Source organism: Lithobates pipiens, unplaced genomic scaffold (assembly GCF_037356315.1).
Source record: "Lithobates pipiens isolate NorthernLeopardFrog02 unplaced genomic scaffold, aLitPip1_a1.2 Scaffold_97, whole genome shotgun sequence".
Taxonomy (NCBI): domain Eukaryota; kingdom Metazoa; phylum Chordata; class Amphibia; order Anura; family Ranidae; genus Lithobates; species Lithobates pipiens.
In genome coordinates this window covers 571,550-599,355 of record NW_027507920.1, presented here as the reverse complement: position 1 = coordinate 599,355, position 27,806 = coordinate 571,550, and the positions used below count along the sequence as shown (strand labels likewise).

Genomic DNA, 27,806 nt, shown 5'->3' with positions numbered 1-27,806 from the left:
ACACCACATCAATGCAAATAACAGATTATCAGGGCCAGGGTGACACCCTGGCAATGGGCATACCAAATTTTCAGAGCCAAGGTGACACTATGGCATTAGTGATGCCAAGTAACAAGGGCTGAGACTGCACAGTAATTACAATGTTGCACACCTCGCACCCCCCCCCCCCAACACTGAATAATTATTTTATACTTTTGGGTGTAATGGTCTTTTGGCACATATTGGCAGGCATGCCCCTCCCGTTCTCTACAAGACAAATGAGGACTCATTTAATTAGGGGGTGTGGCTGTTACTCAGCTCTGCTAGCACAGAGTATAAGAGGGGGGTGTGGCTGTTACTCAGCTCTACTAGCACAGGATATTGACGGGGGTGTGGCAGTTAGTCAGCTCCGCTTGCACAGAGCAATAGAGGAGTAGGGAAGGAAGCAACATTTTCACTTGGGGGGGTTATTTAATAATTGATGGCACTTCCTAGCAATGATCAGGCCGATGTCATAACATGGTACAGGACTATATAGAGATATAAAGGCTAACGTCTTTGGTTGGGCTCTCTTTTTAGGGATTTGTGAGGTGAATAGCCAATCACGTCTTAAGGAAATAAAAAAAAAAAAAAAGAATTTTGAGTCTCATATGATTGAATGATTGAAGTCCGCACAGCTTCACCTTTTTTACTAAGCTAAGTGAGAATTCACATTGCCAAGTGAACCTATTCGTTAAGTCGATCAGTCCCTATGTCTGTTATGGTGATTTGGTGCCTGTTAGTGGTCGAGTTGTTGGCACTGGATTATTTTGCAGGCCGCTGTGTGTGAGGACCTCAACGCTCGCAGTTTTATTGAACCCGGCTGCTGTGCTGGGCTCTGGAAAACTGTCAATCTGGAGTTTTCGGATACAAGTGAGCTATTAATAGATCTCTCTGTTTCAGGGCCCTTTTTTCTTTCTTTCTTTTAAGTTTAATCGACAGATCTCTGCATGTAACAGTCACTCAGAACTGACAGATCTTTTCCTCCTCTGGAGCAGCGTGCCATGCACCTGGCTTTTATGACCGCGCTGATTGGAACCAGGTGGGGCGCCATGTGTATGGAGCCAGGCCTCTCCAACTTGTCATTGACAACGCACACAATTTGCTCTGCCCTGCTCCACCAACAATCCCCTGTACCCTGCTCCATCAACAATCCCCTGTACCCTGCTCCATCAACAATCCCCTGTACCCTGCTCCACCAACAATCCCATGTACCCTGCTCCACCAACAATCCCCTGTACCCTGCTCCATCAACAATCCCATGTACCCTGCTCCATCAACAATCCCCTGTACCCTGCTCCATCAACAATCCCCTGTACCCTGCTCCACCAACAATCCCCTGTACCCTGCTCCATCAACAATCCCCTGTACCCTGCTCCACCAACAATCCCCTGTACCCTGCTCCATCAACAATCCCATGTACCCTGCTCCACCAACAATCCCCTGTACCCTGCTCCATCAACAATCCCATGTACCCTGCTCCATCAACAATCCCCTGTACCCTGCTCCATCAACAATCCCCTGTACCCTGCTCCATCAACAATCCCCTGTACCCTGCTCCACCAACAATCCCCTGTACCCTGCTCCATCAACAATCCCATGTACCCTGCTCCACCAACAATCCCCTGTACCCTGCTCCATCAACAATCCCCTGTGCCCTGCTCCACCAACAATCCCCTGTACCCTGCTCCATCAACAATCCCCTGTACCCTGCTCAATCAACAATCCCCTGTGCCCTGCTCCACCAGCAATCCCCTGTGCCCTGCTCCACCAACAATCCCATGTACCCTGCTCCATCAACAATCCCCTGTACCCTGCTCCATCAACAATCCCCTGTGCCCTGCTCCACCAACAATCCCATGTACCCTGCTCCATCAACCATCCCCTGTACCCTGCTCCATCAACAATCCCCTGTGCCCTGCTCCACCAACAATCCCCTGTGCCCTGCTCCACCAGCAATCCCCTGTACCCTGCTTCACCAACAATCCCCTGTGCCCTGCTCCACCAACAATCCCCATGTGCCCTGCTCAACCAACAATCCCCTGTGCCCTGCTTCACCAGCAATCCCCTGTACCCTGCTCCACTAACAATCCCCTGTGCCCTGCTCCACCAACAATCCCCTGTGCCCTGCTCCACCAACAATCCCCTGTGCCCTGCTCAACCAACAATCCCCTGTGCCCTGCTCAACCAACAATCCCCTGGTGCCCTGCTCCACCAACAATCCCCTGTGCCCGGCTCCACCAACAATCCCCTGTGCCCTGCTGAACCAACAATCCCCTGTGCCCTGCTGAACCAACAATCCCCTGTGCCCTACTCAATCAACAATGCTTTGTGGCCTGCTCCACCAATAATCCACTGTACCCTGCTCCACCAATAATCCCTGGTGCCCTGCTCCACCAACAATCATCTCTACCCTGCTCCACCAACCATCCACTGTACCCTTTTCCACCAACAAGCCCCTGTACCCTGCTCGACCAGCAATCCCCTGTGTCCTCCTCCACAACAATCCACTGTACCCTGCTCCACCAACAAACCTCGGTACCCTGCTCCAATACAATCCCCTGTACCCTGCTCCACCAACAATCCACTGAATCCTGCCTCATCAACAATCTTCTATGCCCTGCTCCACCAGCAATCCGCTGTGCCAGGCTACACCAACAATCCACTGTGCTCTGATACACCAACAATCCACTTTGCCCTGCTCCACCAACAATTTTCTGTACCCTGCTCCACCTACAATCCACTTAGCCCTGCTCCAATAACAATCCCATGTACCCTGCTCCACCAACGATCCACTATCCTGCCCCACCAACAATCTGCTATGCCCTGCTCTACCAGAAATCCACTTTGCCCTGCTCCATCAACAACCCCATGTACCTTGTTTCACCAATAATCCACTGTATATTGCCCCACTAACAATCTACTATGCCCTTCTCCACCAGAAATCTGATGTGCCGGCTCCACCAACATTCCACTGTGCCCTGCTCCACCAACATTCCTCTGTACTCTGCTCCAACAACAATCCACTTTACCCTGCTCCAATAACAATCCCCTGTACCCGGCTCCACCAACAATCCACTGTGTCCTGCTCCATCAACAGTCCCCTGTACCCTGCTCCACCAACAATCCCCTGTACCCTGCTCCCACCAACAATCTACGGTACCCTGCTCTGCCAACAATCCACGGTACCCTGCTCCACCAACAATCCATGGTACCCTGCTCCACCAACAATCCACGGTACCCTGCTTCTTCAACAATCCATGGTACCCTGCTCCCACCAACAATCTACGTTACCCTGCTCTACCAACAGTCCCCTGTACCCTGCTCCACCAACAATCCATGGTACCCTGCTCCACCTACAATTCCCAGTACACTGCTCCACCAACAATCCCCTGTACCCTGCTCCACCAACAATCCCCTGTACCCTGCTCCACCAACAATCCTCTGTGCCCTGCTCTACCAACAATCCTCTGTGCCCTCCTCCACCAACAATTCCCTGTGACCTCCTCCACCAATAATCCCCTGTGACCTCCTCCTCTATCTATCTATCTATCTATCTATCTATCTATCTATCTATCTATCTATCTATCTATCTATCTAGCTCAGATATTCCCCTCTCCCTTCCCTCCTCTCTGACCCTGGGTTGTGCTGGGAGTGCTATGCTCAGTGTATGTTATCTGATACGCAGTGTGGAAATCAGTTTGAACGCTGGGATAAGAATTTGAGGACTTTACTGGACGTGACGCCATAAATCTCTCCAGCAGAAAATTAGACTCTTTCCACATGGGGTGAGGAAAGCTAGAAAGGGGCTTCTCCTTACTCTGTCAATCACCTTTACACCCTTCCATGTAGGATGGCATAGACCAGGAGTCCCCAAACTTTGTAAACAAAGAACCACTGTTCTCTAAAACTTAGGGGGCTGGAATGTGGTCAGTGGGGGTAGAAAATGTCCTGGTGTCAGTTGCCAGTGGGAGTAAAGAATGCCCCAGCGCTGGTGGTCTGTAGGATTAAAAAACTGACTTAGCACCTGTGGGCCAGTGGGAGAGAAACAATGCCCCAATGGGAGGAATAGTGTCCCATCGTTGGTATCAGTGCAAGGTATGGTGCTCCATCCTTGGTACCAGTGGGAGTAATAGTGCCCCATCCTTGGTATCAGTGGGAGTAATAGTACCCCATCCTTGGTATCAGTGGGAGGAATACTGCCCCATCCTTGGAATCAGTGGGAGGAATGCTGCCCCATCCATGTTATCAGTGGGAGGAATGGCGCCCCATCCTTGTTATCAGTGGGAGGAATGGCGCCCCATCCTTGGTATCAGTGGGAGGAATGGTGCCCCACCCTTGGTATCAGTGGGAGGAATGGTGCCCCATCCTTGATATCAGTGGGAGGAATGGTGCCCCATCCTTGGTATCAGTGGGAGGAATGGTGCCCCATCCTTAGTATCAGTGGAAGGAATGGTGCCCCATCCTTGGTATCAGTGGGAGGAATGGCACTCCATCCTTGTTATCAGTGGGAGGAATGGTGCACCATCCATGGTATCAGTGGAAGGAATGGTGCCCCATCCTTGGTATCAGTGGAAGGAATGGTGCTCCATCCTTGGTATCAGTAGGAGGAATGGTGCTCCTTCTTTGGTATGAGTGGGAGCAATGGTGCCCCATCCTTGGTATCAGTGGGAGGAATGGTGCTCCATCCTTGGTATCAGTGGGAGGAATGGTGCCTCATCCATGGTATCAGTGGGAGGAATGGCGCCCCATCCTTGTTATCAGTGGGAGGAATGGCTCCCCATCCTTGGTATCAGTGGGAGAAATGGTGCCCCATCCTTGGTATCAGTGGGAGGAATGGTGCCCCATCCATGGTATCAGTGGGAGGAATGGCGCCCCATCCTTGGTATCAGTGGGAGGAATGGTGCCCCATCCATGGTATCAGTGGGAGGAATGGCGCCCCATCCTTGTTATCAGTGGGAGGAATGGCGCCCCATCCTTGGTATCAGTGGGAGAAATGGTGCCCCATCCTTCGTATCAGTGGGAAGAATAGCGCTCCATCATTGGTGTCAGTGGAAGATATAATACCCCATTGTGGTGTCAGTGGAAGGAATAGTGCCCCACTATCTATACCAGTATATCTATCTATCTATCTATCTATCTATCTATCTATCTATCTATCTATCTATCTATCTATTTATCTCGTTGAAACAGACTTAAAGGACGTTCTTTAAAAAAAATCAATTTGATTTTTAGATGAATATTTTGTTACTAAATGTATGTAAAAACCTCCGTAGCTGAACAACAGTAGTGTAACTCCCTCCCCCATGCCCCGATCAGGAAAGGATTAAACATGGATCTTGTTGCAGTGTCAGCTCTTGTCTAGCACAGAGAGGGTTAAATTCCTGGGTTGGGTCCAGTCCCCATCTGCTGTGGAAATGTTCTTCCAGTGTCACAGCTCATAAAGTCAATAAGCACTGCTTAATATTATAAATATGGGAATGAGCGCTGTAATTGGATTTCACTTATTACACAGTTTGTGATTAGGCAACAATTAAGTCCAGAGCATTGTTTACTCCGCTGTCCCAAATGGGTCCCAAATGTGAGCGTCTCTGCTCTCCTGGAAAGAGGGAATGTGTCCCGTGACTTCCTCCTGTACTATATATCTGTATTCATGACCACTTTATTAGGTGCGCTTATATCGTAACCATAAAGAGGAACACATGGTCACAGTGATAATAATTTAGATTTAAGGGGCCTGATGTTAAGTTCCTCTAACCTCGAGACTGTAATTGGTAAAAATCCCAGGAGGCCTGCAGTTTATAGACGTCACCACCAACAATCATTCCACATTCAAAGGTTACCCAACATTCAAATTCTTCATTAAAAAAAAATTAACCTTTTGCCCGTATCTCCATGCTTTATGTATTGAGCTGCAGCCACGTTGCATTGCTTGTCTGTTTGGGTTAATGAGTAGATGTGATGTGCAGTAACCTCTAGCAACCAATGGGTGAGCAGTAGTGATGTGCAGTAAGCTCTAGCAACCAATGGGTGAGCAGTAATGATGCGCAGTAACCTCTAGCAACCAATCAGTGAGCAGTACTGATGTGCAGTAAGCTCTAACAACCAATGGGTGATTGGTAACCTCTAGAAACCAATGAGTGAGCGGTAAGGATATGCAGTAACTTCTAGCAACCAATCAGTGAGCAGTGTGGACCAGTTTTTTTATGTTTACATTATTAATGTTTTGTGTGTGTGTGTGTGTGTGTGTGTGTGTGTGTGTGTGTGTTTGTTTTTCTAGGATGTTGGGGTGAAGAGCAATATTGCATAGTGGGGGACAGGGGCAGAAAATGTTTGCCCAGCGTCCAGTCAGTTTTTAAGATGGCCCTGGTGCAATGACATACTAACCAACATTATGTCCCTGGATACAGGGACACTGTTACCCTGCCGTTGGTCTGCATCTCCCCTATTGAATTTTCAGGTGAGTACATGCTCATCAACCTCTTAACGTTTAGGTCTCACCCAGACCCTGCCGCTAAGTATGGGTGACTGCCCGCCCGCTGAACTTGTACCTACAATTAAAGCATTTTAATGTTATTTCGTGTAAGCAATAACAAAGACGAGGTTGATGCTGTGACCTCAGGACGTGAGCCGGAACAGGGCATTGGTAGGATAGAAAAAAAAGATGGTGGACTGTCTCTGCAGATTTGGGACAGTTGTGCATGTATGTTGATAGTAAGCCATGTAGAGTATGTAGCGATATTTAATTGCTGGGAACTGGAGTTATTAATCCATCTAACATTCTGGGATTGATAGGTGGGCGAAGAGAGTTAACTCAAGTTCCTAGTAAGACTCGGACCACATGTGTATATTTATATATTTTATTTCTGGATATATCAGATTCCTTTTTAGCATTTTCAATCTTCAGAGATTATGGCTGCCAGCAGTGTCCATATAATATCTCCCCGGTGTAGAGGTCGTGAGATGAAGCTCGGCAGTCATTTTCCCAAGCAGAGCCGTCAGCAGTAGCATGAACACTGTCCACTCTGTCATAAGGATGGATGGCCCATTCTGTCTGTCATGGAAGGATGGGGGGGGGGGTGATGTATAATGGTAGCAGGGACACATCAGAACTCCATACCACACCGCTGACCTTTCCATAATCAATGCAGGTCGGAGCTGTCTCTACGTTACGTCTTGAAAAGGTTAGAGCCTTTCTTTTTATCCTCAGACACCTTGTGGGATTTTCTCCTCCTGCTCATCTGGCCATGAATATGTAGCAGGAAGAACAGGCTGCGGCGTTTAATGTAGCAACAGGAAATAATATGCCCCCGAGTGTGAAAGTCATCTCTGCGGCTGCAAATCTCCAAAGTGCTTGTTCAGAATTATCTTAAGGTCAGCGGAGAAGAGTTTTCCTTTCACAGCCGGCAGAGCCTGGGGTGGGTGGGGGGGGGGGGGGTGTGGAAGTGAGAACCAGTTCTGAGTCATTGTTATCCATCCGAGAGCAGAGCTGGGACATGTTCATGTCCGTAGAAGCTGACCTTAGAGTGTAACTACACCCTAGGCCAGGCCAGGGATGTGAGCTGAAAAGGCAACTGCCTTGGGAACTTCATTAGGAAAAGTGGGGTGGAAAAAAAGGCAGGACCTGCAAACTATGCTCCTGAAGAAGTCCACAAGAGCAAAGGGCAGGACCCACAATCTATGCTCCTGAAGAAGTCCACAGCAAAAAAGGCAGGACCTGAAAACTATTCTCTTGAAGAAATCTACAGGCAACAAAGGGCATAACCCGCAATCTATGCTCCTGAAGAAGTCCATAGCAAAAAAGGCAGAACCTGCAATCTATGCTCTTAAAGTAGTCTACAGCAACATAGGGCAGGACCCGCGATCTGTGCTCCTGAAGAAGTCCACAGCAAAAAAGGCAGGGCCTGCAATCTGTGCTCCTGAAGTAATCCCCAGCAACAAAGGGTAGGCCCCGAAAGCTATGCTCTTGAAGAAGTCCACAGCAAAAAAAAGGGCAGGACCCTCAACCTATGATGCTGAGGTAGTCCACAAAGTAAAGGGGAAAGACCTTCCAACCCATACTGCTGAAGTAGTTTGCAGCAAAGAGGGCAGGGCACAGATCAGCCCCTGCTGCAACCTCTTACCATGTGAGTTCCTACAAAGTTATAATGTTGCAGTCTGAAGTTTGGGAAGATACACTCTTCATATATATTTATTTAGCCTTTTTTTGGGTGTGATCATTTATTGCTTTGATGCCAGTCCCAAAAAACATGAGAGGGGAAAGCTCCTTTCCATAGAAATGTATTTGGTCGCAACAGTTTGTGCTTCAAAATATTTTACACTGATACATTTTTTGTTAGACACTATCACACCCACAGAGGGGTGGCAACGGGCAAAATAGGTTTCCTTGGAGCCCATAAGTCTTTGGAGCCATGTCTCATTCTACAAGAGATAGCGAGATAACCCGTGAGCAGAAGGGGGAGGGGGTGGCTGGTCTACCTGGCCAGCAGTATCACCTGTCCCAGCAACTGGGGTGCCCAGAATACCAGTATGATTCTAAAGGAATGTAAAAAGCTTTTGTGAAGGTGAGCGTCTGTAGTACAAAAAAAAATCAAAGTATGTTCATTTTGTTGTATAGTCTGTTATTTTATGTCCAAGTAGCAGTCATATTTGCTTACTACCTATGCATAGTGATTATACTTTACTCTTCCTTTTCTCAATGCAAGTTTACCAGCCAAGTGTCACCAGGATTTCATTTTCAGTGGAAATGCCGGGGAAGATCCATAACTGAATGTATGTAATGGAAAGAGGTGATGGGATGTAGTGGAGGGTCTAGTGATGCTAGAGAATCTATTGTCACTGTAGGGGGGGTCTATTGTTGCTGGTGGGGAGCCACTTCTGATCTTGGGGCCTATTCATGCTGGCTGCTGGGGGATCCATTGTTGCTGGTGGGGGTCTATTGTTGCTGGGGAGGCTTATGTTGAAGGGGGGGGGGGGGGTAAATTGTTGCTCGTATGGATCTATTGTTGCTGGGGATTTATTGTTTCTGGGAGGTATTCATTTTTGCTGGTGAGAGGTCTATTGATATTGGCTGCTGGGATAGCTATTGTTGTAACGGGGGTCAGCTAATGTTGGGGTGGATTTATTGTTGCTGGGTGGAAACTGTTGTTGCTGGAAAAGATTTATTGTTGCTGGGGGGGGGAGGGTCCTATTGTTTCTGATCTATTTTACTGATTTTCTTGTTATTATTGACACATTCCATAATAATTATTTAGCACCAAAAAGTGTTACTTAATTCTGTGTTCTCTAAAAGGGGCAGTACTGGAAGGTGGGTAGGTGGTGGAACCAAGGGACAGTGTCTGGAGATGGGATAAGGGGGTGGAAGCAAGGGACAGTGTTCAAAGGTGGGTAGGGGGTGGAAACAAGGGAATGTGCTCAGAGGTGGGTGGAGGGTGGAACCAAAGATCAGCGCTTGGAGGTGAGTAGAGCGTGGAACCAAGGGACAGTGCTCAGAGGTGGGTAGGGGGTAGAACCAAGGGACAGTGCTCAGAGCTGGGTAGGAGGTGGAACCAAGGGACAGTGTTTGGAGGTGGGTAGGGGGTAGAACCAAGGGACATTGCTAGGGGCTGGGTAGGAGATGGAACCAAGGAACAGTGTTCAGAGGTGGGTAGGTGGTAGAACCAAGGGACAGTGCTCAGAGCTGGGTAGGAGGTGGAACCAAGGGACAGTGTTCAGAGGTGGGTTGAGGGATGACACCAAAGATCAGCGCTTGGAGGTGGGTAGAGCGTGGAACCAAGGGACAGTGCTCAGAGGTGGGTAGGAGGTGGAACCAAGGGACAGTGTTTGGAGGTGGGTAGGGGGTAGAACCAAGGGGCAGTGCTCAGAACTGGGTAGGAGGTGGAATCAAGGGACAGTATTTGGAGGTGGGTAGGGGGTAGAACCAAGGGACAGTGCTCTGAGCTGAGTAGGGGGTGGAACCAAGAGACAGTGTTCAGAGGTGGGTAGGGGGTGGAACCAAGGGACCGTGCTCAGAGGTGGGTGGGGGGTGGAACTAAGGGACAGTGTTCAGAGGTGGGTGGAGGGTGGAAACAAGGGACAGTGCTCGGAGGTGAGTAGGGGTGGAGCCAAGGGACCAGTGTTCAAAGGTGGGTAGGGGGTTGAACCAATGTACAGTGTTTGGAGGTGGGTAGGGGGGTGGAACCAAGGGACGGTGTTCGGAGGTGGGTAGGGAACCAAGGGACAGTGTTCAGAGGTGGGTAGGGAACCAAAGGACAGTGTTCAGAGGTGGGAGGAGGGTGGAACCAAAGATCAGCACTTGGAGGTGGGTAGAGCGTGGAACCAAGGGACAGTGCTCAGAGGTGGGTAGGGGGTAGAACCAAGGGACAGTGCTCAGAGCTGGGTAGGAGGTGGAACCAAGGGACAGTGTTCGAAAGTGGGTAAGGGGTAGAACCAAGGGACAGTGCTAGGGGCTGGGTAGGAGATGGAACCAAGGGACAGTGTTCAGAGGTGGGTAGGTGGTAGAACCAAGGGACAGTGCTCAGAGCTGGTTAGGAGGTAGAACCAAGGAACAGTGTCCTGTGGTGGGTAGGAGCTAGAACCATGTGACAGTGCTCAGAGCTGGGTAGGAGGTGGAACCAAGTGACAGCATTCAGAGGCGGGTGGAGGGTAGAACCAAAGATCAGCGCTTGGAGGTGGGTAGAGCGTGGAACCAAGGGACAGAGCTCAGAGGTGGGTAGGGGTAGAACCAAGGGACAGTGCTCAGAGCTGGGTAGGAGGTGGAACCAAGGTACAGTGCTAAGAGGTGGGTAGGGGTAGAACCAAGGGGCAGTGCTCAGAACTGGGTAGGAGGTGAAATCAAGGGACAGCGTTCGGCGGTGGGTAGGGGTAGAACCAAGGGACAGTGCTCAGAGCTGAGTAGGGGGTGGAACCAAGGGACAGTGCTCAGAGGTGAAACCAAGAGACAGTGTTCGGAGGTGGGTAGAGGGTGGAACCAAGGTACAGTGCTAAGAGGTGGGTAGGGGTAGAACCAAGGGGCAGTGCTCAGAACTGGGTAGGAGGTGAAATCAAGGGACAGCGTTCGGCGGTGGGTAGGGGTAGAACCAAGGGACAGTGCTCAGAGCTGAGTAGGGGGTGGAACCAAGGGACAGTGCTCAGAGGTGGAACCAAGAGACAGTGTTCAGAGGTGGGTAGGGGGTGGAACCAAGGGACAGTCCTCATAGGTGGGTGGAGGGTGGAACCAAGGGACAGTGCTCAAAGGTGGGTAGGGGGGTGGAACCAAGGGACAGTGTTTGGAGATGGGTAGGGGGGTGGAACCAAGGGACGGTGTTCAGAGGTGGGTAGGGAACCAAGGGACAGTGTTCGGAGGTGGGTAGGGGGTGAAGACAAAGGGTGACTCGGGAGGCGAGTACCTGCACATAATCTCTGACAAAAAAGCATTTGGTGTGACTGACTAAAGATAATACTCCCAGGGTATGCTAGAGATGATTTATTGAATTATAACAAAAGACTTTTCTGGTCTTATAATAAGACACTGAGGTCATTATAACTAGAGACAGTTATGGTGTTATAACACGAGGATGTTATAGTAATATCCTAGGAAACTGATATCCAAGCCTGTACACAGTGTAAATGTATTATTAGGTCCCTTTGTTGTATAGCGGGGCTGAATTTGGGTGACCTGTTGCCATTTTATTTATCTATGTACGATGGGTGGTTGTTATAAGCAGCCAGTCAATTTTCAGGGTTCTCTCCTCTAAATAGACTTCTTCAGGAACTTTGTGCGTTCCTTCTGCTCCCGGCCTTCACCTCTCCTGTAGACCACTGACCCTTCTGTTCAGCTAACCAATTTCCAGGCCTTTCTACCACTGAACAGGCCATAAACAGGTTACATGGGAGTTCTGTCGGCTGTAAAAAAAAAAAAAAGTCTCATTCAGTGTGCGCGGGGCGTCCACAACATGAAATCACACACAGCGTGTCTGCTGACTGCAGCCAAGAGGCATCAAAGGCGGGTCAATAAAAGGGACATTCATTGCTGGTAGGCACGTGCTCAGACTGGGCCTAGATCAGGGAGAGGACAAGGATGAGGGGCCCGGCGCGGCTTTGTGTCCTCGGATACATTCAGAGGGATCGCCGGGAGAAGTCACTGGCCGCTCTCAGGCAAGTCTTCTGTCCTTTCCGATTTATTGTTGTGGTGAAGGCCACAGATGAGAGATGGCCGAGGTCTGATCGGGATGAGAGAGGGCCGCACCGCTGTTGCAGCCCCCAACATTCCCTGTTCTAGGCCAGGCTTCTGTGATTGGCAGTAAAGGTCGGGCACACCAGTATGACCGGCGCGATTTTTAGCAAAAAGTATTTGTAGGGTGCTTTAACCCATACACAATGTATTGACCTACTAATACACAATGGGGGTTATTTACTAAAACCGGAGAGAGTGTAAAACCTGGTGCAGCTCTGCACAGAAACCAATCAGCTTCCAGGATTTATTGTCAAAGCTTAATTGAACAAGCTGAAGTTAGAAGCTGATTGGCTGGCATGCACAGCTGCACCAAGTTCTGAGTGCACCGGTTTTAGTAAATCAACCCCAATGTATCAACCTACTAATACATAATATATCGACCTAATAATAAATTATGTATCAACCTACTAATACGGTAATAGAAGATATTTGGAGAGAGCACACCGCGCATCTACAGCAGAATTTGTCAACATTTTTTAACTTACAGTGCCCTTTAAAGGCTGAAAAAACTGAAGCCCCCCCCCCCCCCCAGTCTAGAATGATAACAAATAAAATAAAAGTTAGTTATCAATTGGGAAACCTGAACCTTGTATGAAGCACACAACCACCCTGATGAAATTAACTTTACAACAAAGCTCCCCCATCACATCAGAGGTCCCTCATCCCATCAGAATCCCCCCTTCAGATCAGAGGCCCCCATCACATCAGAGGTCTCCCATCACATCAGAGGCCCCCATCACATCAGAGGTCTCCCCATCACATCAGAGGTCCCCCATCACGTCAGAGGTCTCCCCATCACATCAGAGGTCCCCCATCACGTCAGAGGTCTCCCCACCACATCAGAGGTCTCTCTATCACATCAGAGGTCTCCCCATCACATCAGAGGTCTCCCCGTCACATCAGAGGTCCCCCATCACATCAGAGGTCTCCCCATCACATCAGAGGTCTCTCTATCACATCAGAGGTCTCCCCATCACATCAGAGGTCTCCCCATCACATCAGAGGTCCCCCATCACATCAGGTCTCCCCATTACATCAGAGGTCTCCCCATTACATTAGAGGTCTCCCCATCACATCAGAGGTCTCCCCATCACATCAGAGGTCTCCCCATCACATCAGAGGTCCCCCATCACATCAGGTCTCCCCATTACATCAGAGGTCTCCCCATTACATTAGAGGTCTCCCCATCACATCAGAGGTCTCCCCATCACATCAGAGGTCCCCCATCACATCAGAGGTCTCCCCATCACATCAGAGGTCTCCCCATCACATCAGAGGTCTCCCCATCACATCAGAGGTCTCCTCATCACATCAGAGGTCTCCCCATCACATCAGGTCTCCCCATTACATCAGAGGTCTCCCTATCACATCAGAGGTCTCCCCATCACATCAGAGGTCTCCCCATCACATCAGAGGTCGCCCCATCACATCAGAGGTCTCCCTATCACATCAGAGGTCTCCCCATCACATCAGAGGTCTCCCCATCACATCAGAGGTCGCCCCATCACATCAGAGGTCTCCCCATCACATCAGAGGTCTCCCCATCACATCAGAGGTCTCCCCATCACATCAGAGGTCTCCCCATCACATCAGAGGTCCCCCATCACATCAGAGGTCGCCCCATCACATCAGAGGTCCCCCATCACATCAGAGGTCTCCCCATCACATCAGAGGTCTCCCCATCACATCAGAGGTCTCCCCATCACATCAGAGGTCCCCCATCACATCAGAGGTCTCCCCATCACATTAGAGCCTCCCCATCACATCAGAGCCCCCTTCACATTAGGGGTCTCCCCATCACATCAGAGCCAACCCTTCAAATCGGAGCACCCATCACATTAGAGTCGGCTAAACTACAGTCGTAAACCGTGTGGCTGGGGGTTCCTCTTTTATTTATATGGCATGGATCCCTATGAATGAAAGGAGTTTTATTTGTTTAAATGTATTTATGATGCTCAGAACTTTATAAGTCAGGGTCTTCCCTGTAAAAGACTGCATTGTTTACTGATAATAATTAATTCGTGTCTATCTCAGCCTTTCTCAACCAGGGTACCATGGATCCCTACCCTTTCTTAAGAGGGGCAAAGCTCTGCTCCCCTAATAGGGGCTGGAATGTTTATTAGATAAAAAATATAATGACAATGATGATAATGATAATAATAATAATATAATAATAATAATAATAATAATAATAATAACAATAACTATCTGGATCTAAAACCAGTGGGAGCTTTTTTAAAAATACTTAGGAAGTTTAAAATACCAGAATTATCAAGCTTAATGCTGAAATAATTAGTATTGATGTTAACAGTAGAAATATACTAAAACTTAAAAAAATAAACGTAAATATATATATATATATATATATATATATATATATATATATATATATATATATATGTATATATATATATATATATATATATGATGTTATTAGAATTTTTAGGAGAGGAGAGTTATAGAGGAAGAAGCAGAATCCTTCAGTCATCCAGCAGAGTATTTCAGGAGAGGAGAGTTATAGAGGAAGGAGCAGAGTCATCCAGCAGAGTATTTCAGGAGAGGAGAGTTATAGAGGAAGGAGCAGAGTCATCCAGCAGAGTATTTCAGGAGAGGAGAGTTATAGAGGAAGGAGCAGAGTCCTCCAGCAGTGCAGAGTATTTCAAGAGAGGAGAGTTATACAGAGGAAGGATCAGAGTCCTCCAGAAGAGAAAAGTATTTTTCTGCAGAGGAGATACCCCATACACACGGTCTGAAATTCCGACAGAAAAAGTCAGAACGGATTATGTTGTCGGAAAATCCGATCGTGTGTGGGCCCTATCGGACTTTTTCTGTCGGAATTTCTGACGGAAAAAGTTTGAGAGCTGGATCTAAAATTTTCCGACGACAAAATCCAATCAGAATTTTTCCAATCGCGTGTAGAGAAGCGAAAGCTGTTGGCTACTGGCATCTACATAGCCCCGTCGTACGTTTTTGTACGTCACCTCGTTCCGAACGATCGGATTCTCCCGACAACTTTGTGTGTATGCAAGACTAGTTTCGGCCAGAAAAAATCTGACGGATTTTGTGGTCGGAACGTCCGACCGTGTGTATGGGGCATTCGAGGAAGGAGCAGAGTCCTCCAGCACAGCAGAGTATTTCAGGAGAGTAGAGTTAGATAGATGAAGGAGCAGAGTATTTCAGCAGAGGAGAGTTATAGAGGAAGGAACATAGTCATCCAGCAGAGTATTTCAGGAGAGGAGAGTTATAGAGGAAGGAGCAGAGTCCTCCGGCAGAGTATTTCAGGAGAGGAGAGTTATAGAGGAAGGAACATAGTCATCCAGCAGAGTATTTCAGGAGAGGAGAGTTATAGAGGAAGGAACAGAGTCCTCCAGCAGTGCAGAGTATTTCAGGAGAGGAGAGTTATAGAGGAAGGAGCAGAGTCATCCAGCAGAGTATTTCAGCAGAGGAGAGTTATAGAGGAAGGAACATAGTCATCCAGCAGAGTATTTCAGGAGAGGAGAGTTATAGAGGAAGGAACAGAGTCCTCCGGTAGAGTATTTCAGGAGAGGAGAGTTATAGAGGAAGGAGCAGAGACCTCCGGCAGAGTATTTCAGGAGAGGAGAGTTATAGAGGAAGGAGCAGAGTCCTCCGGCAGAGTATTTCAGGAGAGGAGAGTTATAGAGGAAGGAACAGAGTCCTCCGGCAGAGTATTTCAGCAGAGGAGAGTTATAGAGGAAGGAGCAGAGTCATCCAGCAGAGTATTTCAGGAGAGGAGAGTTATAGAGGAAGGAGCAGAGTCCTCCGGCAGAGTATTTCAGGAGAGGAGAGTTATAGAGGAAGGAACAGAGTCCTCCGGCAGAGTATTTCAGGAGAGGAGAGTTATAGAGGAAGGAGCAGAGTCCTCCGGCAGAGTATTTCAGCAGAGGAGAGTTATAGAGGAAGGAACATAGTCATCCAGCAGAGTATTTCAGGAGAGGAGAGTTATAGAGGAAGGAACAGAGTCCTCCGGTAGAGTATTTCAGGAGAGGAGAGTTATAGAGGAAGGAGCAGAGACCTCCGGCAGAGTATTTCAGGAGAGGAGAGTTATAGAGGAAGGAGCAGAGTCCTCCGGCAGAGTATTTCAGGAGAGGAGAGTTATAGAGGAAGGAGCAGAGTCCTCCGGCAGAGTATTTCAGGAGAGGAGAGTTATAGAGGAAGGAGCAGAGTCCTCCGGCAGAGTACTTCAGGAGAGGAGAGTTATAGAGGAAGGAGCAGAGTCCTCCGGCAGAGTATTTCAGGACAGGAGAGTTATAGAGGAAGGAGCAGAGTCCTCCGGCAGAGTACTTCAGGAGAGGAGAGTTATAGAGGAAGGAGCAGAGTCCTCCAGCAGAGTATTTCAGCAGAGGAGAGTTAGATGAAGGAGCAGAGTTTTCCAACAGAGTATTTCAGCAGAGGAGAGTTATAGAGGAAGGAACATAGTCATCCAGCAGAGTATTTCAGGAGAGGAGAGTTATAGAGGAAGGAACAGAGTCCTCCGGTAGAGTATTTCAGGAGAGGAGAGTTATAGAGGAAGGAACATAGTCATCCAGCAGAGTATTTCAGGAGAGGAGAGTTATAGAGGAAGGAGCAGAGTCCTCCGGCAGAGTATTTCAGGAGAGGAGAGTTATAGAGGAAGGAGCAGAGTCCTCCGGCAGAGTATTTCAGGAGAGGAGAGTTATAGAGGAAGGAGCAGAGTCCTCCGGCAGAGTATTTCAGGACAGGAGAGTTATAGAGGAAGGAGCAGAGTCCTCCGGCAGAGTATTTCAGGAGAGGAGAGTTATAGAGGAAGGAGCAGAGTCCTCCGGCAGAGTATTTCAGGAGAGGAGAGTTATAGAGGAAGGAGCAGAGTCCTCCGGCAGAGTACTTCAGGAGAGGAGAGTTATAGAGGAAGGAGCAGAGTCCTCCGGCAGAGTATTTCAGGAGAGGAGAGTTATAGAGGAAGGAGCAGAGTCCTCCGGCAGAGTACTTCAGGAGAGGAGAGTTATAGAGGAAGGAGCAGAGTCCTCCAGCAGAGTATTTCAGCAGAGGAGAGTTAGATGAAGGAGCAGAGTTTTCCAACAGAGTATTTCAGGAGAGGAGAATTAGATGGAGGGAAGAGCAGGAACACTTTATATTACACTGCGGTACTCAAACTTGATTATCCCGATTGGCCTTTGTCACCAGCAGCCCCATCACCAGTCTATGGCCCTTTTTGGCAGGGGGTCTGGTGGGGTGGCAGGGGGGGTCCTCCTTAGATTTCGAAAGCGAGGGGCTTAGCAGGCTCCTGTGAGCTAATCCCTGAGCAGAAAATTAGAGATGAGCCTGAATGAGGGCCCCTCCTCGCCTCCTTTCACGCAGCCGTCTTCATCCCCATTAATCAGAGCCGCTCTTAGGTTACATGCTGATCTGTCCACATTCTGGGACTTTCAGAGCTAAAAGGCAGTTAAATATTTATCACCGTCAGAGCTATTAAGGATTCGTCTCGCTCCTCATCGTCTTCCCAGGCGCACTCGCGTTCCATGGTCCTCTCTCATTCCCTGTCTCTCGGGGCCCAGGGCCAGGAGAGAAGATTTGTAACATTAATATAGATTTATTAAATCTCGCTCTTCTCTAGAGCTGCACCAGGTTCTCCAGTCGCTGCTCAGCGACTCCCCAAACTTTTTACGTAGTTACATAGTAGGTGAGGTTGAAAAAGGACACAAGTCCATCAAGTCCAATGCATGTGTTTGATTATCTGTCAGTATTACATTGTATATCTCTGTATGTTGTGGTTGTTCAGGTGCTTATCTAATCGTTTCTTGAAACTATCGATGCCCCCCGCTGAGACCACAGCCTGTGGAAGGGAATTCCACATCCTTGCCGCTCTTACAGTAAAGAGCCCTCTACGTAGTTTAAGGTTACACCTCTTTTCTTCTAATTTTAATGAGTGGCCACAAGTCTTGTTAAACTCCCTTCCGCAAAAAAGTTTTCTCCCTATTGTGGGGTCACCGGCATGGTATTTGTATAATGAAATCATGTCCCCTCTCAAGCTTCTCTTCTCCAGGGAGAAAAAGTTCAGTGCTCGCAACCTTTCCTCATAACTAATATCCTCCAGACCCTTTATTAGCTTTGTTGCCCTTCTTTGTAGTCGCTCCATTTCTAGTACATCCTTCCTGAGGACTGGTGCCCAGAACTGGACAGTATACTCCAGGTGCGGCCGGACCAGAGTCTTGTAGAGGGGAGAATTATCGTTTTATCTCTGGAGTTGATCCCCATTTTAATGCCAATATTCTGTTTGCTTTGTTAGCAGCAGCTTGGCATTGCTGAGCCCATCATCTACTAGGACCCCCAGGTTCTTTTCCATCCTAGATCCCCCCAGAGGTTCTCCCCCCAGTCTATAGATTACATTCATATCTTTGCCACCCAAATGCATTATTTTACATTTTTCTACATTGAACCTCATTTGCCATGTAGTTGCCCACCCCATTCATTTGTTCAGATCTTCTTACAAGGTTTCCACATCCTGTGGAGATGTTATTGCCTTGCTTAGCTTAGTTTCTTCCGCAAATACAGAGATTGAACTGTTTCCTCCATCCTCCAGGTCGTTTATGAACAAATTAAATAGGATTGATCCCAGCACAAAACCCTGGAGGACCTCACTACCCACCCCTGACCATTCCGAGTACTCCCCATTTATCACCACCCTCTGAACTCGCCCTTGTAGCCAGTTTTCAATCCATGTACTCACCCTATGGTCCATGCCAACAGACCTTACTTTGTACAGTAAACGTTTATGGGGAACTGTGTCAAATGCTTTTGCCAAATCCAGATCCACCACGTCTACGGGCCTTCCTTTATCTAGATGGCAACTCACCTCCTCATAGAAAGTTAATATATTGGTTTGGCAAGAACGATTCTCCATGAATCCATGCTCATTACTGTTAATAATACCATTCTCATTACCAAAATCTTGCATATAGTCCCTTAACACCCCCTCCAAGTTCTTACATACTATTGATATCAGGCTAACTGGTCTGTAATTCCCAGGGATGTATTTTGGGCCCTTTTTAAATACTGGTGCTACATTGGCTTTTCTCCAATCAGCTGGTACCATTCCAGTCAGTAGACTGTCAGTAAAAATTATGAACAATGGTCTGGAAATTACTTGACTGAGTTCCCTAAGTACCCTCGGGTGCAAGCCATCCTGTGATTTATTAATGCTAAGTTTCCCAAGTCTAATTCTAATTCTGTCCTCTGTTAGCCATGGGGGTGCTTCCTGTGATGTGTCTTGTGGATAAACACTGCAGTTTTGGTTACGGAAGTCCCCCGATTCCCTCGTGAAGACTGAGAAGAATAAATCCAATACTTTTGCCATCCATCCTTTGTAAAAAGATGTCCTTCCTCATTATTTATGAGGGCAATATGGTCCATCCTCCCTTTTTTACTGTTTACATACTTAAAGAATTTCTTGGGATTTTTTTGCTCTCCTTCGCGAAGTGTTTTCATGTTCTATCTTAGCCATCCTAGTTGCACCCTTACATTTCTTATTGCATTCTTTATAATGTCTGAATGCTGATGATGATCCCTCAACCTTGTATTTTTTGAAGGCCTTCTCCTTTTGCTTTTATATTCATTTTAACATTGGAGCGAAGCCATCCAGGACTTTCGTTCGCTCTTTTAAATTTATTACCCAATGGGATGCACTGGCTAATGCCCTTATTTAATATGCTCTTAAAGTGAACCCAGTTTATGCCTTCTAGCAAGGTTTGTAGTTTAGGGAAGTTGGCTCTTTTGACATTCAGTGTCTTTGTATTTCTCTTATGTTTTCTATTTGTATGATTCATACGGAAGTCAAGTATTTCCACATCCGTGATCAGGTCTGTATTGTTGGTAATCAGTAGATCCAGTAACTCTTTATTTCTAGTTGGTGCGTCAACCATCAGACCCATGAAATTGTCCTGCAAGACATTTAGGAACTGGCGAGCCTTAGACGAATGCGTGGTTCCTTCCATCCAGTCTATGTCTGGATAATTAAAATCCCCCATTATGATAACACTTCCCTTCTTTGCTGCTAATCCAACTTGTGATAGGAGATCTGTCTCGCCCTCCTCCCTCAGGCTAGGTGGCCTATAGCATACTGCCAGTATTATTTTCCCCTTCATCCCTTTGGAGCTTTACCCATAAAGATTCCACCTCCTCCCTAGCTCCCTTAGTGATGTCATCTCTCACATTCACTTGTACATTATTCTTGATATATATAGAAATAAACCCTCCCTCTTTTTTACCCTCTCTATCCCTGCGATAAAGGGTATACCCTTGAATGGTTGCCAGACAATCATGAGAGCTGTTGAACCAGGTCTCTGAAATTCCCTCAAAATACAAATCCTCCTCGTACAACAGTATCTCTAGTTCACCCATCTTGTCCGCCAGGCTGCTGGCATTGGTGAACATGCCACGTAGTTTAGACCAGTCGCATAATATCCTCTTATTGGGTGTTCCAAGATTGCAACTAGGACTTATTACTATACTTACCTTGTCTTTATGTGCTTTAGTCAATCTCCCACTAATGCCCCCAATACTACCCTCAGTCAGTGTAGAACACATTCCAATCTCTACCTCTGGAACCTCCCCCTCCAGCATCCAAATGGAAACTGCGGTACGAATCCGGCGAGCGTGTATTGTGAGGAGCTACTAATCATTGGAATGAGATGATCATATTGAATTGAGCCTACGGGAGCAGAAAGGTCAGATTCTTACCTTCGCGTTGTGGTATCGAGAGCTACACAACTAATTCACGAGCCACTGTGTTGTTCCTTTTCAAAGTTTGAAAAGCATAACACAAAGCACAGACGTGAATCATCTTCGTCATTGGGAACTTGCTGGATCTGGCCCGGCAATGCCAATTCTTCTCTTCCTTTTCCAGCTTGTTTCTAGCCAGACTTGGATTTGAACCTTCTTAATAGTTGGGAATATGTTGGATCTGTCCCGGCAATGGCAGACCTTCACTTCCATTGCTGGCTTGTTACTGACCCGGCTTGGTTATGAACCATCTTAGTAGTTGGGAACTTGCCTGATCTGACTTGGCAATGCCAATTCTTTGCTTACATTGTCGTCTTTTTACTGACCAGGCTCGTATATGAACCATCTCTGTGATTGAGAACTTGCCGGATCTGGCCGGGCAAGTCAAATTCTTCATTTCCATTATCGTCTTGTTACTGACCAGGCTCGGATATAAACCATCTTCGTAGCTGGGAATTTGCCAGATCTAGCCCGGCAATGCCAAATTTTTGTTTCCATTATCATCTTGTTACTGACCAGGCATGGTTATTATTATTATTTAAGGTACTTGTATAGCGCCGTCGATTTACGCAGTGCTTTACATATACATTGGACATTCGCGTCGGCCCCCACACTCAAGGAGCTTACAATGTAAGGTCCCTAACTCACATTCACATACTAGGGCCAATTTAGACAGAAGCCAATTAACCTACCAGCATGTCTTTGGAGTGTTATATGTCATCTTCGTAGTTGTGAACTTGCCTGATCTGACCTGGCAATGCCAAATTTTCATTTTCCATTTCCAGCTTGTTACTGACCAGGTTCGGATATGAACCATCTTTGTAGTTTGGAACTTGCCAGATCTGGCTCAGCAATGCCAAATATTTGTCGTCTTTTTAACTGATTAGGCACAGATATGAACCATCTTCGTAGTTGGGAACTTGCCGGATCTGTCCCGGCAATACAAAATATTTCCCTTTCATTTCCGGCTTGTTACTGACCAGGTTTGGATATGAACTGTCTTTGTAGTTGGGAACTTGCCGGATCTGGCCTGGCAATGCCAGATCTTCATATCCTTTGCCGTCTTGTTACTGACCAGGCTCGGATATGAACTGTCTTTTGTAGTTGGGATCTTTCCAGATCTGGCCCGGCAATGTCAGATCTTTGCGTCCAATGCTGGCTTGTTACCAGCGAGGCTCAATTCTCCGGCTTTCCAGTATGAACGGATTGTATTGCATTGAGACTAGTGTTGAAGAGAGCTCGGATTTGCACCATCACATTGCGGTAACGAGCACTACACAATGTAATTCACAGACTGCCGCGCCATGCTGTACATTAAAGTGGTGTATTTTTTTTTCCAAAAAACTGCTGCGCAAATATCACGTGACGAAAAAAATATGTTATTCTCTGGGCCCTCTGCAAAAAAAAAAAAAATTATATATATATATATTTTTTTTTACATATATATTTTTTTAATATATACTTTTATAAGTTATATATATATATATATATATATATATATATATATATATATATATATATATATATATATATATATATATATACTTTTATAAGTTTTATATATATATATATATATATATATACTTTTATAAGTATATATATATATATATATAATTTATATATTTTTTTACATACACACACATATATATATATATATATATATATATATATATATATATATATATATATATATATATACAAAAAATATATATATATATATATATATTTTTTACATATATATTTTTTATATATATATATATATATATATTTTTTTTTTTTTTACATATATATTTTTTATATATATATATATATATACTTTTATAAGTTTATATATATATATATATATATATATATATATATATATATATATATACTTTTATAAGTATATATATATATATATATATATATATATATATATATATATGGCTGCCAGGAGCATTGTGGGAAATTCCCATTGCTAGACATTGCAACATTGTTTTTTTTTTTTTCTGTTTTTTTTTTTGCTTTTAGATGGATACAACGTGGTTGAGCTGCAATGAGATAAATAGACTTGTGAGTCACAACCATTGTGCAGCATTGAAGGAAAGGAAAGGAAGGAAAGTTTCCCAATGCCTACACATAACACTGTGGGTGTTTCACATCATTAGAGAGCGCAAAATATCTCCCCCCCCCTTGGTTGTTTGAGTTGCAGAAACATTTCAAAAAAAACTTTTCAGCTATTATGGAATCGGTGACGTCCGTGCAGTCACACACATGCAGGAATTTATTTATTTTTTTAATTGAGAGCGTTTCCATTGCAGCATGTAGTAGTAGCTGCTAATGGCGGGGGATGGGCTCAGATTTAGCTCACCTCCCGCTGACACCCAATTACTCGGCCTGTCTGGATTAGGAGAACGTCTAATCTGCGTATCAGTAGCTGAGACATATTATTGATTGGGGACAATTAGAGATCTCACCGGTGTCACTAAGTAGAGCAGAGACGTTCTTTAAGGGCAGAACCGCATTTTAGTGTTACTACAAACACGCATTAACGCATGTGACGCATGTTGGGACATTCATTTGCTGCTCAAACTTTGCAATGTTGTAGTGTGACACCACGCACGGTAACGCCTGATGCGTCGTGGTATGCTGTGTTGCCCAAAAAAAGAAAATGGCACATGTCCGGGTTTTTGGACTTATGGTTGCATTGTATTATAATAATAATAATAATAATATTAATATTAATAATAATAATTGCCAGCCCATTTATATGAACAGGGTGCTTTAATGCAATACACAAGAATGCATGACAAAACTCACCAGCATGTGGAGGCCCGAATGCGCTCAAACGACCCAAAAAATATTTTTATGCAATAACTCACACTGCGTGCCATTCATTTTAACCACATAAGGACCAGGCCTTTTCTGGCACATTTATTTTTTTATTTTTTATTTTTTTACAAGTAAAACAAAATCTTTATTTTTATTTTTTTTTGCTAGAAAATGACTTAGAACCCCCAAACATTATTATTATTATTATTTTTTTTTTTTTTGCATGCCGTTCATTTTAACCACATAAGGACCAGGCCTTTTCTGGCCCCCTTTTTATTTTTTTTTATTTTATTTTTTTTACAAATAAAAAAAAAATTTTTTTTATTTTTTTTTGCTAAAAAATTACTCAGAACCCCCAAACATTATTATTTATTTATTTTACAAGTAAAAAAAAAAAATCTATATTTAGTTTTTTTTTGCTAGAAAATTACTTAGAACATCCAAACTTTATTATTATTATTATTATTTTTTTGAGACCATGGGGGATTAAAATGGCGATCGTTGCAATTTTTTTACATAACACCGTATTTGTGCAGTGGTTTTTCAAATGCAATTTTTTGGGGATAAAATACACTTGGATTTGAATTAATTTTAATGCAAAGATACGCAATACATAATCCAATTTTTGGGTAAAATATAAAAGGATGATGTTATGCTAAGTAAATAGATACATAACATGTCACAGTTCACAATTGCACACGCTCATGGGATGGCAACGAACTACGGTACTTAAATATCTCCATAGGCGATGCCTTAAAAATCTTTACAGGTTACCAGTTTGGAGTTCCAGAGGAGGTATTTTGCTAGAATTATTGATCTCGCTCTAACGTTTGCGGCGATACCTCACATGTGTGGTGCGAAGACCATTTATATATGCACGCGTGACTTATGTATGTGTTCGGACGAGGGTACAGAGGGGGGCTTTAAATTAATTTTTTCTTATTAATTTTATTTTTTATTAGAGCACTGTCCCTTAGATTTTTTTTCTTATTAGTATTTATTTTATTGTTTTTTTTTAGACTGTCTCTTTGATTTTTTTCTTCCTCCTATTTATTTAATTTTTTTCTTATTTATTTTATTTTTGATTTTTACACTGTCACTTTGATTTTTTTTCTTCTTATTTATTTTATTTAGATTTTTATACTCCCCTTTGATTTTTTATTCTTATTTATTTTATTGTTTCTTTTTAGACTGTCTCTTTGATTTTTTTCCCTCCTATTTATTTTATTCTTTTCTTATTTATTTGATTTTTGATTTTTACACTGTCCCTTTGATTTTCTTTTCTTATTATTTATTTGATTTTTATTTTACACTCCTCCTTTGATTTTTTTTCTTATTTATTTTATTGTTTCTATTTACACTGTCTTTTTAATTTTATTATTTTTCTCCTATTTGTTTTTTTTATTTTCTTACTTATTTTATTTTTTATTTTTACACTGTTACTTTGATTTTTTTTTCAGTTTTTTTTTTTTTCAGGTTGGGTCCTCTGTAAGTGGCTGAAGGTGGGGGGTGGGGGATCTCCTTGTAATGCGTCCCCCTCCCCCCATCCATTCATGGTACAGTCACAGACACAGTACCATATAGTCACCATTCATAGGGTAATAATAACGTCATTGTTTTCTAAATTAGCTGACTGTATGTGTGTGGCCCCTGTGACCCCGGAGGTTGTCACTTTGTGATCACTTCCTGTATCCGACCTGTCAGGCCGATGATGTCACAGATCTCAGGACAGCAATCAGATTTTATACATGAATGTAGCTTCCGGGTTCAGGTGCTTTACATTGCGGAAAGTCATTCACACATGGAAAAAAATCTGATGAATGTTATACATTTTTTATAATAATAATAATGTGTCAGGGAGGCAACGCAGGAGCAGAATTGCGAATCAGTAACAGAAAGTTGTCGCCCTATTTTATTTTATTTATAAATAAATTAAAATGAAATAAATAAAATAAATAAGTAAATACATAAAATGAAAAAAATAAAATGAAATAAATAAAATAAAATATATAAATACATTTAAAAAAATGAAATTAATAAAATAAACAAATATATAAAATACATAAACAAAATTGAATAAAATGCATAACTTGCATTAATCAAACAATAAATATAAAAATAATAAATACATAAATAAAATGCATTTAATAAAAATAAAATATATAACATAAATAAATAAACAAATAGTCCCTTTGCCTACTTCGACCTTTAGAATATCTGGCCCCTACAGCATTGGAATTGTTGCCCATTGCATTTTCTTATTATTTATTTTATTTTTATTTTTACACTCCCCTTTGTTTTTTTTCTTATTTATTTTATTGTTTCTTTTTAGACTGTCTCTTTGATTTTTTTTTTTTTTACTCCTATTTATTTTATTTTTTTCTTATTTATTTTATTTTTGATTTTTACACTGTCCTTTAGATTTTTTTCTTCTTAGTTATTTGATTTTTTTTTCTTCTTAGTTATTGATTTTTATTTTTATACTGTCCTTTGATTTTTTATTCTTATTTATTTTATTGTTTCTTTTTAGACTGTCTCTTTGCATAACATTAATCAAACAATAAATATAAAACATAATAAATACATAAATAAAATGCATTTAATAAAAATAAAATATATAACATAAATAAAAAAATATATATATTTCCTTCGCCTACTTCGACCTTTAGAATATCTGGCCCCTACGGCATTGGAAGTTTGGCCCACTGCATGGAACTCTATCCCCTGAAAGCTTTACCCATGAACGTAGGTCCTGCTTACTCACTTATGGTTCTTACTGAGCATATACCTTTAGTACGTAACCTGTATGTAGTACTTCTATTACTGGTATACCGCTCTGTATGGTATTTTTTGGGTAATAAAAAAAATTATATTATTTTTTTTTCTCTCTCACTTGTTGTGCTGTTGCTCATCGCCCACTGGGTCTTTGTTTCTGTATTTGCATTCGTATTTCAAAAAAAGTGTTTGTGGAACTAATAAATTAACAAATATAAAATAAAATTAATTTAAAAAAAAGATGAAAAATAAAATATATAACATAAAAAAATATATTTAAATAAATATAAATAAATACATATAACATAAATAATAATAATAAAAAAATATGAAATAAAATCTATAACACAAATAAATATATTTAAATAAATATAAATTAATACATATAAAATAAATAATAAAAAAATAATGAAATAAAATATATAACATAAGTAAATAAATATTTTAAAATAAATATAAATAAATACATATAAAATAAATAATAAGAAAACAAAATAATGAAATAAAATATATAACATAAATAAATAAATATATTTAAATACATATAAAATAAATAATAAGAAAAAAAAATAATGAAATAAAATATATAACATAAATAAATAAATATATTTAAATAAATATAAAAAAAAAATTATAAGAAAAAATAATGAAATAAAATACATAACATAAGTAAATATATTTAAATGAATATATATAAAATAATTAATAAAAAATAATGAAATAATGAAATAAAATAAAATCGGCAAAATAACGGGTAGTTCCAAAACAGGGACTTTCCTGGCTGGGTAGTATTTTATTGACAGGTATATTCAACAAGATCAGCGCACACGTGGAGGGGGGGGGTCCCACTTGTGTCGCGAGTCTCAGCTGGTTCCTAAGGGTGCTGGGCAGGGCCTTTGACACTTATGCGCACTTGGCATATTTTTAAAGATGGTATTGCCGAAGCCACGGGGGTTGATGGGACCCTGGTGTGGGTGGCTAAAAAGTTCCTCTTTAACTCTATCCATTCTAAATCCTAAATTTAAAAAAAATGCGTTGGAAATATGCATCAATGCTCAGACGCAGGACATTGCACCTGCCCAACGAACACTAGAAAAAAAACGCACGCGCCTAGATCCAAATGGGCACCTATTGTAGAATTCTGACATATCGGTGGAAGGTCCTCTTTGATCAAACCCAACGCTAACTTGGCCAATTCTCAGAAACTTCTTTGCGTCAATGTTCTGCGTTTTTC

General features: G+C 43.5%; 1 protein-coding gene across 4 annotated transcripts in view; it reads left to right on the top strand.

The window, feature by feature from the left end:
- The window catches only part of CNTFR (ciliary neurotrophic factor receptor), a 756,323-nt gene that overhangs the window by 238,939 nt on the left and 489,578 nt on the right, over nucleotides 1-27,806 (top strand). The gene's annotated exons all lie outside the window — the stretch shown is intronic.